The sequence below is a fragment of the Pundamilia nyererei genome, unplaced genomic scaffold, assembly GCF_000239375.1.
Source record: "Pundamilia nyererei isolate P.nyererei 1_Seehausen unplaced genomic scaffold, PunNye1.0 scaffold00140, whole genome shotgun sequence".
NCBI lineage: Eukaryota > Metazoa > Chordata > Actinopteri > Cichliformes > Cichlidae > Pundamilia > Pundamilia nyererei.
In genome coordinates, this window is record NW_005187541.1 from 969,617 (window position 1) to 984,959 (window position 15,343).

Below are 15,343 nucleotides of genomic sequence, written 5' to 3' on the forward strand. Positions count from 1 at the left end.
GTGCTGGTTTTAAGAACTAAATCTTCTGATTTTTTTCTGTGTTTCTGTAGGTGGAAACTGTGCAAGCTGCTTCAGCTCTATATGTTAAAACAAAAAAGTTAGATAAGCCAGATCCAAGTTTGACCTTTTCCAGATCACATTTCTTAAATATTTTGTCTGTACGAAGCCTAGACTGTAGAAACCTAATTGAATCCACTCTTAGTGGACAAAATGCTAAATTAACAGTGCAAACAAACCTGTTGATTAAGTCAACAGTTTATAAGCTGCAGCTTGTTCACACTGCATTCTTACAACGCTGCGTCACCTGATTAGAAGTCAGATAAAGCAGAGATTTCCTGGACTTTATGCAAGTAAATCGGCTCTATTTATTACACCGTAAGGGAGTGATTCGGTCGTTACAAGCAGGCCTTCAGATGGCTTTCTAATGGGCTGTAGTTGGGGTATCGGTAATGATACGTCAGTCTGCCTGCTGAAAGGTCACAGCGCTAACATGACTCTATGATGAGTGACAAAATGGAGTTAATGTGGCGTTCGGGGTACACGGCTCGAGCTAAGTAAACATACGACGGGGCACATGTGAGTGTGGAGGGAGATGACGTGGGGCAGGGAAAGGGAGTGAACCAAAGCTGGGAGATTAAAAGAAAACAACTTTCAGCTGAGCTCCACAGTTAGTCACTGTAGATCAGTGTGGAGGACTTTTTAGGTCATGATGGTTAAGTAAGCATCCACAAACATCTCTGATTTTAACAAAAAAATGAACCACTTTCTCAGACTTTTTGTTGTGTCCTTGATTACATCTGTGAATCTTCTCCAAGGTCTTTCTCTTTTCCTCCTGCCTGGCAGCTCCATCTTCAACATCCTTTCTTCAACATATCCATTATCCCTCGTCTGCACACATCCAAATCATCCCAGTCTTAACAATTAATCTTTGTCTCCATTTTCTGTCCACCCTGGTCACTCCCATCGAAGGACTTAGCTCTGCCACCTTTAGCTAATTATTTTTGGCTAAACCTAACCTCATTGTTTTATTTAAAAGAAATGCAAATGAAGAATAAGATTTCGTCGTCACCCTCATGCAAGATTCTGTTGGTTTTTATCACCGTTTCGATGAGACATCAGTGCATGAGTTCAGAGACACTCAAATTACAGAGAGGGAGAATCTGTAGTAGCTGGACAAGATGAAACTTTCTGGAGAAAATGACCGAAGCTCTTTACTATTTCCAACATGTCAGGTTAGAGGGTCTAACAAAGGGAGTTTTTTCCTGAATGGCAATTCAGACACATGCCACAAACACCACTATTGAGTCTTTGCAGACATGTGCAGACTAACCGTGCGACTCAATTTATTCGCCATTTTGGACTTTGGAAAAACACGTCTTCAAAGCTCTTTGTGATTGCTGCGGATGGACAACGAGGATGCGATGCCAAACATCTGTTTCCCTAGCAACTCTCGAGATGTGTCCACCATGATGTAAGGTTGGAAACCTACATAAACAGGAACAGTTGATGCCCAACACAACTAAGGCAGTGACCTTAAACCAGGCTCTAACGTAGACGTATTCTGCTTGTAAAAGTGAAAAATATTCAATTTGGTAGATCAGAGGTTGTGACAGTTTCAGGTGAGGTCGTGTTGACCTGTCAGGCTGCTGGAGACATCCCATGATGCACTGCTCCTCCATTCCACATGTGTTTATAAGTCACTACTGCATGTCACCATCTTTCCTGTCCTTTTTTGCCCTATTATCCTGGTTATGCTGGTGAACCTTTCCGTTGAAAAGAGTTCTTCCTCCTCACTGTCACCAATCGTTGCTCACATGGGAACATCAGATTGCTGGGTTTTCCTCTCATATAAAGAGTCTTGAGGCAAATGCTGTGTGAATTGTTGCTATATAAATAAAATTACAGTCAGCATTTTTTCTAGCTTGTTTTCTTCTCTGTTTTCCATCTACATTTTCGTGAAGCAGACTTTCCACTGAGCAGCTGACCGTTATCATTACGTCAGTGTAACGGATCTGCTCACACACTCCCCGTTAGCTCACTGATTGTTTTTCATTAACATTTAAAAACAGTTTCTGTCACGCTGTCCTGTTGAAAAAGTAAGACGGGGGAGGTCGCAGGCTGTTCTACTAACTGAGCATGTGCTGCTTTTAATGTGTTTTCTGTGTGGTAGACTTTAACAACCACCCTCCTCCTCCTCCTCCACTTGAGCCTGACCACCATTCAGGTGCAAATAGCGGCCGAGGCATGCGTCAAATTTACAGCCTGGCTTTACAGCGTATGGTTGTCTGGACACTCTTTCTCCTTTCTCCTGTGGCTGCAGCTCTTTGGGTGGCTCGGGGAAACATCTGGAGGGGACAATGAATCCCGGGGTCGCTCAGCGGCGCTCTTTCAGCGACACATGCCGGCGACGGATGCAAATCAAACGCGCCCACACACATAATACCGCTCGGGCTCTCTATCAAATTGCCGTCAGACATTTTTATGGTCAAGTCACACACAACAACACAGATTCAACTTGTGGAATCATCACACTTCTAATACGATTAAGAATCTGCCAAAATACAGGGTGGGACGGTGACATCAACACTTATTTCTGCATGCATAGACAGTACGTCAGGGTAGGAAGTCAAAGGAGGTCTTTGAGATGTTTTAACCATTTGAAAGTTGAGTGGTTTAAGAGAAAGTGATGCTAGCAACACCGTTCAGAAGTCAAAGCTGTGACGCCACCTCCAGAGGTCCCATATCCATTGGTCAGAGCAATTTTGGTTTCACAACAGGGTCCAAATGTTGAAGGTGATCAACATTTCTGTCTCAACCAGATCACTGAGATAATTCTATTCCAACAATTCACAATTAGAAATGTGAAAATCTTTTGAGGTCCATCCAAAAACTTTCACCACAGCTCTGATCACACATATGGATGTATTTTCTTTTGAGTTTTCATTTTGATCCTCTGACCATTTAATGGCTGAACTAGATTTCCCACCAACATTTTTACTTTCAAAAATTAAGTTCCAACTAACAATAAGATATCAAACAAAGTACACAGTATGGTGTCAAAAATGGTGCACATCTTTGACAGCGTTTTTCAGTGGTCCGAAACACCATTTATCTGCAGATGAAAGGCCAAAACATGTAGGGAAAGCTACGCTTATCAAAATACCTGTGTACGTGTGGTCGTAGCCTTCATCGTGTCTAAACAACAAACTTAAAAATGTAAATAGAGCTGATAAAAATCTGCAGAGGGTTGGGGATAATGACTAACCAAAGAATTGCAGCATATTAGAAAGACGAGATCGTCATCCAGAAATATTGACAAGAAACATCTTGACGGGCTGAACGGTTTTCCTGATGTGACTCACGAGCACGTGTTGCATCTATCAAAGTAAAGACAGGACCTATTTAATTCATTTATACTCTTACAAGCGGGCACAACACGGTCATCAGTCATTTTGCTGACACAGTGAGCGTACATGTTGCACCAGGACGATAACCCCACATCAGGCGCTCCATACCATATTGATGGTGGTTCTCCTCCAACACATTAACTCTCATTACTGCTCCACTGAACCGCCTGGCATTTACAATGACAAATTCCTCCTGGCATGGGCCCACCAGGACCTGATTTACAGACCTCTGCAGCCCCCTCAGCACCCTGCACATATTGCAGGAGTTTAACACGGTAGATCCAATTTTAGACAGGAAAAAAAATAAATTTCTCAAATGTCACTAATCTGCAAACTGGGGAATAAAACTGCTGTTTCTCCAATCTGTGGAAGGCATTTTCCAATCCAGCAATTAGATTATTAGCCTGGGAGTCAGATTTTTCATACGTTTAACGGCTTTTAATGGAACGCTTCTGTAACGTTAACATGTTTTTTATTGCCCCAGCCATGCAGCAAGACATTGCGGCTTGACTCACGTTAACATGTAATGAAAGAAAGTTTTTCCTCGTCATGACTCTCTTTGTGTTTCGAGTCCCTCTTCAGCCGCAGAACGTGGACAAATCAAATTGTCCTCCCAGAGAAAAAAGCTCCAGAAACTACTTCACGTTGATTGATGCTCCTCGAGTTGGTGAAGGAGGAAGAGCTCAATTAGTATGTGTGAGAGGGGGGTTGGGTGTAATTGAGTTAAAGGCTCCCCAGGCCTGAACTGAATTAAGAGCAGATTAAAGGTAAAGTGCTGAGTGTGTGAGAGTGTGTTTTATCCTGTTTCTTAAGCATTATAAAAATAAAAATATAAATCATATTAAACGTGCTTTGAGTTTTAGCTGTGGTCAACCTTTAGTATCAAATCACACATTTTTCATCTCCCCCCCATAAAAAAAAGAAAAAGAATTCTGTGTATATGAGCCTCATAGTGAAGATGATGCAGCCTGCTAGGTAAAATTAGCCTGTTAATGTCATGGCTACTTTCAAAAAAACAAATGCAAAGCTATTTATGATTATTTGGTACTTCAATTTGTTTACTTTTTTTTAAATTATATAATTCAAATAATGAAAGTTACTATACTTACAAAAGGGGCTGTGCGATATGACGAAAACCTCATAACCTGATATAAAACATCTATCGTCCGATAGAGATATAAATCACAAAAATGTAACATTTTCTGTAAATTCTATGAATCTCGGCTAGCTGAAGTGTTTCCAGCTGGGCATTGTGTACCTGGAGTTGAGTGTTTTACTGATGCATGAAAGGATACATTTTTAGACATAGGTTGTAACGGCCGCCGTTTTCTTTGCGGCGTGCTGCAGGGAAAAGCCTGTTCTAACGTTCGAGTCTAAGGTTTATTTTTTAGCACCTACAGCTCTTTTTTGCTTCTCATCGGTAAATACTCTGCATACGATTTCACGTAATTCAGTTTCTTTTGAAAAGTCTCAACAGGATCTTGAGCTTTATTGTGAAAGGTTTATGTGGAAAATAAACAAGCGGACACGTGATGGTTTTACCATTGTTGTTGCTAACGACAATGCATAAAAGCAGGTGCTTGTCCATCCATAGTGTAGTTATATTAAATATAAGAGAAAGAGAGAACTTTAAGAAATTAATATAGCCACAACAGTGATTATCAAAACGATGAAACAATATTGCCGTAAACAGTTTATTTTGCGACACCACGAAACAAACGATAGCTTAAAATGAAACAATAGACGTTTTTAATATCGTCATCCAATATATATCGTTATATCAAACAGCCCTACTTACAAAGCAGAACAATTATGAAATGAAGGAAATAATAATGTATTAGCATGTAGCAAGCAGTTTCTTGCTTTGTCAAACGCCAACAAAAAAATAACTTAAAATTTTGACTTACCTCTGCCCGATGCATAAACAAGCTTCTATAATGGAGAACTTAAAGATGGCAATAATGGCCACACCTTTTTACACATGAAAAAATAATTACTTACGCTCTGAAAGGCATCAATGGCACAAACATTGTCAACTTTGCTAACTAAGCTAGCTAGCTGATAATTTAGCACTCCCGCTCATCCAAACATGGTCATTTTGCGTCCAAATAATAACATGGCGGCAGGCAAAATTTCTGTCAGATTTTACTGTTATTGAATATGATATGGTATTTCTAACTGTTGTGATCACGAACTGGCACATTTTGCTAAAATTTGGTAGAAATATCGCAGCTACTAGATATTTCCATTCTGTGCAGCTAAAAAGTGTTTACAGTTTGGATTTTTAATAAACGTATTACTAAGTTCTCCTTCTGTTCGCTATATTGTTGTTTCTCTACCACAGATCTTCAGTTACATTCCAGTGCTACTTAGCTCTGCTGTTAGAAAGGCCTGTGTCTGCTTTGAAGTACGACCCAGCTGCCCCATTCATGCCTTAAGTGCACGCCAGGTGCCTCGGACCACAAAAAGCTGGAGAAGAAAAGCTCTTTGCTCCTCAAAAAAGCCCAACGTCACAAATCTCCCAGCTACCCCCCACGTCTGCAGCCGCCATGGAGGTCAAGTGGAGCTTTTTGTGAGCAAATGGTGGATTAAAGTCTAAATAAAAGAGGAGATTTATAGAGTAACGCGCTGTTGTTTTAGTACAAGTTTATGATAACGTAACTCAGAGAGCCCCTCTCTAGGCAGTGCCTACACTAATAGCTGGGGATAAAACTCACGTCAGCTACATAAACATCTGAGCTGCAGGTTAAAGAAGCAGCAGGTTTCACACACACAGCAATAAACTGGAGATTTTAATAGTTAATGAATGCCACATACCACCTGCCTTATTCCAGCCTGAAGCCCTAAAAGGAAAACAAAACAACCCCAAAAACCATTAGAGGCAGCCCTCAGCGAGTCTGAGCTGATTTAAGTGACGTCCACCCAAATATGTTCAAGTCTCGGACATGATCACGGCACATTTAATCTATTCATTTATTTTTCAGATTTTTTTAAATTACTGGACTAATTTTATATTATAGTAAAATACCTTCATGTGAGTATTAGGGACATCACAGCACTGTTTCTATAACATCATGTTGTTATGGAAACAAGTGCCGTCGAGGGAAGACGCTGAACAGTTATGATGCTCCATTTTTGAAAACTAACGTTAATGTTTCAGCCTTTTTTTTCCTAGAGCGCCCTCTAGTGCAGGCAATATTTGTACAATTCCATTAACAGGAAGTGAAACAACTAGAATGTGCATCTTTTATATACAGTGCATGACGGACACGTGACTATTCTCTGATATGTAATTGTAAACCCTTTGTGATGCTGAGGGGAAGTCCTTCCTTAGAACATCTTCCTTCATTCTTCCTGCTGTAAATAAATCTGTGCTCAGATTCTTCTTTGTGTTAATAATCTCAGAGTAAACTCGAGCAAAGCTGCAGGGCATAGCTGAAGATTTATCCTCTAAATAAAACATTTATTTGTCTTTATTTATTTACTTACCTGTACTCAGCGAGATTTGCTCCGAGGCTCTCGTGCTTTAGCATCGGTGCTAAGGAAGACAGACGGGAGTAATTAGCCTCACCTGGAACTAGCAGTGAATTATCCTTGCCACGGGCAGACATGAACAACCCACTCCACTATCTCCCACTTTCTCCCTCCAAAACTTTGTTTCCGCAATATTATTCTCCCTTAGGTCTCGAGTTGTAGGATCTCTGGTAAGCTTTCTTTATCACCTCCTGGTTTTTGTCCTTTTTCAGGGGTTTTCCTGCCTCGTAACCGATTTCTTTTATTTCTCTTACTACCTTTATGTTAATTTCTATCTCAGGCTCTTTTAGTGCACATCCTCTCTATCAAACTAAACCTTCCTCCTGTCCATGTTTGCACATGTGTTTAATCTAATCTGTTTTTATTTCCTGAAGCGTTTTCAGTGGTTTGTCTGTTTGATCATTATTCATTTTTTAATATATGTTTTTGTTCTGGATCATTTGTCTTTTATTTTTTGTCTTTTTCTTTCCTTTTAGGATGATTTGCCAAAACAAAATGCTGCAGTTTCTTTTTTTAGTAAGTATATAAAACAGTTATTCTCTCATTAATTCACATTACCGTCGCACAAATGCCTTTGTCTTTTATGATACTCTCCGTTCCCCTAAATTTGGGCTTGCAGGTCATTATGCTTTTCAGTGAATCTGATGATGGCGAACTTCAATTATGTAGATGTTACTGTACCGGCTTCCACAAACCATTTCCCTGTATTCGTTTTTGCATTTTAGTATCGTAGTAAAAAAAAAAGAACAACTGTTATTATCGTAGCATTTTTAACACAATATTTATGTCTCTGTAGTTAAAACAATAGTTTTAATCGGTCTGTGGATAACTTATCAGCTTCATTTTGTTAATGTAAGTTGCATTGTTTCCTTTTCTGGCACACAGCAGTCAGAAGTCTTAGTAGATGATTTTGGATCTCATATTCTTCTTTAACAGCCTACTCATTGCTTGAGATGCCCGTCAAAGAACAGAAGTCTTTAGAATAACCGTTAAAGGCTTAACCACTGCCCTACAAACATTTTGATGATGCATAACTCCTGAATCTTTTTGTTAATGCCTTGTCACGGACATCGAGGTAACTTTCTTTCATAGACTTTCTGACAAGATAATTTTTGTGCTTATGAACTTTTTTCTACTCTATTTATCATTTAGAATAAAGCTAAATAAAAATTCTTCATATAAAGAATGAGGAGAAACCAGAAACAGTGGTGAACTGATCTAAACAGTCCTGTCCCAGGTTTACGATGCTGACTTTGGGAGAGTGGGGCTCTAAAGTGTTTTTTCATTTCCCGAAAAAGCAGGATTCGTGGGCTGTCCGCTCACAAACAGGTAGGAACCAGGCGGGCGGCTATGGCCGAACTACTCCAGTCTGGGTGCTCTCGTACACTGTTAGAAAAAACATCTTAAAAAAACAGTAATATTCCGGCAGCTGGGGCCCCATAAAAATACCGTAAAATTTTAAATACAATTTGTACAATTTTTAAAATACAATTTGTTGCTCCTAATTTTACATGGAATTTTGCCTTTTTCAAGTGCTTTTAAACATTAAATTAGGAACAATTTAATGTGATTAAACAATGAAATTACCTATAAACAAGGTCAATGAATGCTGCAATATGAATAATAATACTTAAATGTACAGAAATATACAGTTAACAGTTGGTTTAAATAATAATGGATTGCATTCATATCACGCTTTTTGAGACCCTCAAAGCGCTTTACAATTCCTTCTGGCCATCACCACTAGGTGGTAGATAAAGTGTCTTGCCCAAGGACACAACGACCAAGAGTGTCCGAGCCGGGGCTCGAACCGGCAACCTTCTGATTACAAGGCGAACTGCCAACTCTTGAGCCACGATTGCCCTAAATAACAATAATAATAATTTTTAAAAAGTGAAAAAAAATAGTAAAAAAGTTTATAAGAATCATTTTATATATTTTTCCTTAGTATTACATTTGAATTTAACAGTTCAATCTTTCAAATAACGGACAAATATTTGTGAAATCATGATACATTTGTGAATGTATTTTAACAATCTAAATATGCATATGTACAGACAGATACATTTAAAAAACAATTACATTACAGTGATTTTACGTTAATTTACATTTGAAATGTGAAATCACAGTCTATTGATGTAAATTTAATGATATTCTAGAAGAACAGTACAAAACTGTAGAATACACAGTAAAATACTTTTTTTATTAGGATTTTTTTTTTACAGTGTATCCTTGGGCAAGATACTAAACCCTGAGTCTGTGAGTGTGTGAATGTTTGACAAGGTGCTAAGGTGTAGAAACAAGAACATGGGATAGTGAGGCTGGTACCTCCGAGTGCTCAGAGTAGTAAAGTTTATTCACTTATATAGTAACAGCCCATTTCTTTGTCTTTAAAAGAAAAAAAGATTTTACTGATAATTACGGATCAATATTTCTCACTTATTGTGCTCGTATCCAACCTGTATTCTACATAGAAACGACGTAAACATCTGTTCCTACGTGGTTTGGTTTTTGTAGCCGTACTGTGACCAGTTTCTATCCGCCAAGTTTCCACCATGTTTGCGGAGTATATATTTCAGTGTTGAATAATTCTCTTGATCGTCTTCTCAATTCAATTAATTTTTAATTATAAATCACAACAACCGTGCTTTTTCCTTGTTAAAGATTAGACAGCTTAGCCAACAAACACAATTGAAGCACTTTAGAGCATCTCTCCGGTCACCTTGTGGACTTTGAAATATGTTACTTACAAATTTGTGATGAATAAACGTGAAATTTGCCTGTAAACAAAAACAAATTTATTGTTTTTCTTAATATTTCACATTTTGCTGTGAGCCTGGCCATATTTCTATGGGCATATTGCTTTTAATAATAAAAACACTGTTGAATTTCTACAAAGAAAATAATTTTTTCAAAAAGTTTATGACTAATTATTCTATGAAAAAAGGAATATCTCGTTTGAGGTGAAAAGAGGTCAAAGGTCAAGATGGAATACAAGTAAGTATCAATTTACACGAACCTTTAAAAGTAAATGTCCAAAATATCTTTTAATTTAATCTTTACAACATAACAGAAAAGATAAGACAAAAGTGCTGAATTCATTGTGCCAGTTTTAAGGAGGCAACGTTTAAGGTGGACGGTTTCCTTGCAGGATCATTGTAATAGAACCACAGCAGACTCGACGACATGAATGTGCTTTTCAGCTTACTTTTTTCAACACTTACTTTACGGTTGTTGTACATGCACAGTCAGCTACAGCTCCGCGGCTCACAGCCCGACACATACCAACAACAACGACCATTCGGGAGCTGGCTGACCTTTTAAGCCAGCGAGGCGTGATTGCAGATCCCGCCCAGGTGCGTCCGCCTCCTCTGCAGCTCTTTAATTGTTCAGTTGATCTTTATTGGTTCCCTTGCATAAAAAACACGTCAATGATGTTTGAATTTCAGCAACTTTTTTTTTTTTTTAACTTAATAAAAAAAAATTTTTTTTCCTCATCTTGACAATAAAGTAGCTGAGCATCCCTCAGGTGTGCTCAAGCACATGAAACCCTTTAATACCTCTCTCCACTAAAAGTCAGTTCAGTATAAAGTTAAGGGCACTGCTTGCATGATCAGTGCTCCGTCGGTCTTTAACCACGGTTTATGTTGCCAGTTAAGAAGCAGGAGACGGCCTCGCCAGTCTAGCAATCACAGGGTGACACAGAGATTATCCGATTTCTAGGAAAGGAGGCAGAGAAAGGAGAGAGAGAAGCAGCACAGACATGTCTTTTCCATCCTCTTGTTTGCACTCTCAGCTTCTAATCGTCTCTGTGGCTGCGGCTCAGTCAGAAGACGGGGTGTTAGGAGGACCGAGAAGGTTTGGACTGACAGGAGTGCCAGTTAGAGGCCGACCTCACAGCCTCACGTCCAAAAACCACTGTTTTCACCAGCAGAGAAAGCACTTAACATAAATGCAGGATCGCAGTTACATCTGTGAGCGTCCAGGCAACAAGAGATGAGCGAGATCCAGCAACCTCAAATCGTTTCCCTACTGCCATTAAAACCTTCAAATTAGATTAAAGGAGAGAGGAAGAAAAGAGGAGGAGGAGGAGGAGGGAGCGTTTTCCCGATTCGGGGCAGAAAATCCTATTTCATGGTGGTGTGGAAGTCCTTTTCCAAAAAACTTTTTATCGACTCCCTCATCTGACTTTCTGAGGGCTTTTTCCCCCCTGATCTGTCTCTCTGCTTCCTCTCTCTGTGCTGGAGACAGCGCTAGATTCCCAGGCATTTGTTTCTGATTTGCAGGCCCTGAAGGCTTGCCATCGTGCCTTTGCGGCCTGATTGTATTACCAGGAGATACAGAGTAATTGGAGAGATTAAAACCTCCCTCTCCTCTCATTTGATATTCTTGCAGAAACCGAGGAATGTCCATTAGGCCTCTGAATGTTGATTAGAGACAAATCTGATGTCCAGATAGCTGATGATAGGCGAAGTGGATTTTCTTGGTTAAGTGTTTCACGATGTCACGCAGGATTCATTTTAAAAAAATGGGGGAAAAGGCAGGGATTTGATTTGGATGTCGTGATTATAACGTCATGTGCAGCCATCAGACTTCTGGAAGAGCATCACAGGAAGGACGGTCACGGCTGTAAGTTGGAGTGGAAGTAACAGTTTTGTTTGATGCGTGGCTCGGTCGGGTGGGGTGGGCGGGCATGTCAAATGCATGTCAGAGATGTTGTGGAGGACACGTTGTCTTCACATCCCAACAGAGTCTTCAAAATAGTTTGATTAGGTGAATTCAAGGCCTCAAAACTTGTTGGACACACCTGTCAGAGAGGGCTTCCAGCTGTTTGTCAACCAGAAGAAGAAACATCTGTGGGTAAATGTGAATGGACCATTTCCCCTTTCATAACAACTTTAAATATATGTGTGTGTGTGTGTGTGTGTGTGTGTGTGTGTGTGTATAAGTCACCTGTTCATCAAGACTAAAAGTTTGCATTATTAGGGCGTGGCTTCTTTGACTGACAGGTGGACGGCGACATAGGTGGCTATAGCTGCTAGCTGTCTGTTAGGATTCGTCTCAGCTCGTCGGAGTATCTGAACTGGACCTCTGGGATCGTAACCAGATGGGGAACTTAGGGAAGGGAGCCAAAGGGGACAGGAGCAGAGGTGAGTGGGCAGGTTGGAGAATTTCCTTCCAGGTGGAGAGTGGGCAGGCAGTTGGGATTCTTTCGGTGAGTTCCTTATTCAGAGGAATTTTCCAGCATACTGCCTCTTTTCCCTGCGAGAAGCTGCAACGCAAGGAGTAGATGATTGAACTTCCTGAAATATGCATGTGGGTGATGACCTGATGGGAAGCAGGTGTATGGAAGGCCACATGATTGAAAAACTTGACGACCAAAGCAAGACGCTTCTCATCCAGCCGGACTTGGCACATGAAGAACTGTGCATACTTTACTGTTCAGTCATATCGTACAATCCAGCGCGAGAGCACACAGCTATCCAAATGAGAAATAGCTGGTCTTTTATTTTGAAGGACACTGCATTTCCCCTTGGCAGCAACTCTACCTGATTTATCTGTTAGTGAAATGAGTGAGACCTGATCAGATATTTTAAGTTCATCTTATTCTTTACATGTTGGCAAATTACAGAAGAGAGACATCAGATAATATAAAATATAGATGACCCAGTCCTGTAGTACTGCCAACACTGCTACACATCGATGTTTAATGGACACCGAAGCAAAATCATGGAAGATAGCACCGTCTTCTGAGGATAGTATCTGATATTTCAACCTCTTATTTGACTTTAACTTTAAACCTGTGTTAGTTGAAAATTTGCAGGGCAATAATCTTAAGCATATATATCATCACTGAGCTAATGAATGCTGTGCAGTAAACATAAATGCAAAATAATAGCCACCCCAGTCCCACTGAAATTTTATATGAATAAAAGAGTGAGTAAGAATTCTCAAACTAAGTCTTTGAGATTTATTCCACATTACCATCTACAGCAGCGGTCCCCAACCTTTTTTGCGTCACGGACCGGTTTATGCCCGACAATATTTTCATGGACCGGTCTTTAAGGTGTCGCGGATAAATACAACAAAATAAAACTAGTACCGGTACCGAAAAAAAGAACATTTATTCATAACACACGTGAAAAGACCAAGGAAAACCGAGTAAATGATAAATGCTAAAAACGATAACAAATAACGCTGAAAACCGATAAAAACCCTGAAAACTTTTCACACCTGAGCCTCAACTCTCGCGGCCCGGTACCAAACGACTCACGGACCGGTACAGGTCCGAGGCCCAGGGGTTGGGGACCGCTGATCTACAGCATGTGTAAAGCTGCATCCACACTGTAAGTGATTCGCTCATCACTTGGAAGCTGACGGCTGGATTCTTGTGGACATTCCAGGCTTTGGTTGCCTAGGTAACCCTCTAAAGTATTTACTACCAGGTCATATGTGTCACGGCCCAGCGGCACGAGGGAACAGGGATGGACACAGGCGCAGAAACCAACCCGGAAGCGAGGTGACTGAAAACAAATGATTTATTCCGCCCACATGAAAACAAAGGCAAAACATAAAGCGACGCCACCACACTAGTGGCGCGTAGGGTTCGTCAGGGATAATGAGGGCGACCTAGACACCTCTAGGAGACAGCTGACAGCGGGAACAGCGGGGAGGTAGAAACAGGACTAGGCAGGGGCCGTGGGCACTGGAACAAGAGGAGATCACGATCAGAGGGATCCAGCAGACAACCAACAATCCTCCGCAGTTGAATAGAATTGCCTTACTTGGTTTCAGATGGAGGGGACAGGTGGAGCGGAAAATCCGGAAGCGGTCGAGGCGTGGGGAGGCAGGCAGGTGAGCGGTGGGCCGGCAGGCCACGTTGTGTAAGCAGCTGGCGGCCCCGGTCCAGGAGGATGGGAGCGAGGGGAACAAGATCTCCACTCCGGGTGCTATCACTGAGGACAAGAAAGGACAGGTGAGTCATCACACGGCGTTAAGACAAGGTTTAGGATGCTCCACAGAACTAACATGGGAATAGCAGATACTCAGGCGATGAGGGGTTGAGAGCGCAGGTCTGATATACCGCTGGCACGATTGCTCACAGGTGGTCAGCCCGGGAGGGGCAACCGGACTCCGCCTAAAGGAGGAGGAGCCGCTGTCTGAGACCTGCAGGTGCCCAACCAGACCGTGACAATATGTCAATCAGTGCTATCATTTGCTCTCATTGGTAGTTACTTCAGTTGCTCACCTTGAATTCAAGGAGTTTGTCTCTGGTCCTGCCCACTTCCTATGTCCAGTCGCTCAAAGTCGCAGATTGCCATTCACTTCCTGTGATCTCTGGTTGCCACATTGCTTAAGTTCTTGCTCATAGGGGATTATTTGATTGTTGGGAATTTCTCTGTATTATTGTAGATTCTTGAATTGATTTGAATTGTTATAAGTTTTCCATTTTGTTATGCCAAACAGGGGACAGTTACATGTTAAAGTATGAATGTGAACCTCATCATTCCCCAACGCTGAGCAACCTCCTGGCAACATGACTGTTACAAGGTTAAGTCACTGCACTGGTTGGCGTCTCCTCAGCTGTCAGATCTCTAATATTTGGAGCACAGGATCACTGAGGTCTGCTGAGCAGATGCTCCTGGTTGTCCCTTGATCCAGATTAAAACATAGAGGAGGTTGGGTCTTTGTAGTTTCTGCTGTTTGTCATTTCAGAACCTCGCCAACATTTTATAAACCTGTTTTTATTTTATTATTATTATTTTTTATATCAGGGGAGCTTTGTTGTTTTTAAAAGTGCTTCTGAACAAACTGAATTGGCTTCCTAAACCTAACTGAGCGACGTTTGTGTAACCAGTGTTGGGGAGTAACGGAATACATGTACCACCGTTTCGTATTTAACATACAAAATATGAGTAACTGTATTCCGTTACAGTTACTGTTTAAAAAGGTGGTATTTAGAATACAGTTACTTTGTTGAAATAAATGGATTACACAACGGTACTTTCCTGTTTCATGTTGTTGTGGGTCAGGACTGTTTGGGTTTTGTTTGACAGCTATGTACTGTTGTTCCAGGCGGCAGCGTTACGGTTGCCATGGTTACAGGGTGATGCGATCTCTCTGCGACTGTGTGTTTCCTGGGTGAGAGAGCACTTTTTTGCTGTTGTTGTTGTTGTGCTAAGCTAACAGGCAGAATGCTACAGGCATAGCCCTAAAGAATGTAGCCTCATGGGCAGTGTAGTCCGTGCTGCAGGGAGAATGGACTGCCGTACCCGTTATGTGTCTGTGAGTGTGCGGAGGGAGAAAAAAAGAGAGTGGAAAACTACGAGTTGTCATCGAGCAGAAATGGGAGCTGGAAGCATGCAAATATAATAATAACCACTGCAGCCAAGAAGAGTGTC

At 41.0% G+C, this 15,343-nt stretch overlaps 1 long non-coding RNA gene across 1 annotated transcript; it reads right to left on the reverse strand.

Moving 5' to 3' along the window:
• Positions 1-13,402: 13,402 nt before the first annotated feature.
• Positions 13,403-14,256, reverse strand: LOC102213219 (uncharacterized). Its single transcript, XR_312020.1, has 3 exons — positions 13,971-14,256; positions 13,727-13,897; positions 13,403-13,647 (listed from the first exon to the last, which is right to left on the reverse strand). It is a non-coding gene; the product is annotated as an uncharacterized LOC102213219 (long non-coding RNA).
• Between the last annotated feature and the right edge of the window lie 1,087 nt (positions 14,257-15,343).